The sequence below is a fragment of the Anarrhichthys ocellatus genome, unplaced genomic scaffold, assembly GCF_004355925.1.
Source record: "Anarrhichthys ocellatus isolate YVR2014 unplaced genomic scaffold, GSC_Weel_1.0 scaffold2, whole genome shotgun sequence".
In the NCBI taxonomy this organism is placed as follows: domain Eukaryota; kingdom Metazoa; phylum Chordata; class Actinopteri; order Perciformes; family Anarhichadidae; genus Anarrhichthys; species Anarrhichthys ocellatus.
Genome location: NW_022280032.1, coordinates 654,249 through 654,822, shown reverse-complemented (window position 1 = coordinate 654,822; position 574 = coordinate 654,249). Strand labels below are relative to the sequence as shown.

General features: G+C 38.0%; 1 pseudogene; it reads right to left on the bottom strand.

Annotated features, from left to right (window-relative positions):
- The window catches only part of LOC116392346 (E3 ubiquitin-protein ligase TRIM21 pseudogene), a 14,194-nt pseudogene extending 14,006 nt beyond the window's left edge, over nt 1-188 (bottom strand).
- Between the last annotated feature and the right edge of the window lie 386 nt (nt 189-574).

The following is a 574-nucleotide window of genomic DNA, read 5'->3' as shown; positions in this document are numbered from 1 at the left end:
GTGTACTCACCAGAGTTTGTCAGAGACTCTGCTGGATTCAGTTGAATGTTTCTTCAGAGAGAAACAGACAGACTTGTCTCGACTGCAGCTCTGCTGTCGCTCAGACTAACTTTACTTTCACTTCAGGTAAAGTGACTCAGCAGCTCTCCTCCTTCAGTGTTGCTCCTCTCAGTGAGGGAGGGGTGGACGAAGTATTCAGATCCTTTACTGAAGTAAATGTACTAATACCACACTGTGAAAATACTCCACTACAAGTAAAAGTCATGCATTTAAAACTTATTTTTATACCTGATGTTTCTGCTGCATTGTGTGTTATATTGTAACTCTTTTATTTCCTGTTGGTTAGTTTAATCTTAATCAATGCATCATATTCTATAAGATCATCATATGTGTGTAGCATCTCTGTCCTGTGAGAACCACGTATCTCTAAAAAGAACAAACAGCCTGTTTCAGCTTTGTGACGATGCACTTTACAGCTGATCCAAGAGGCTTTTTAAGAGTTTATTTATCTGAATAAGTAGGATTTTATCAACACATAAAGGAACACTTCATCCTTCAGTTTATCACAAACATT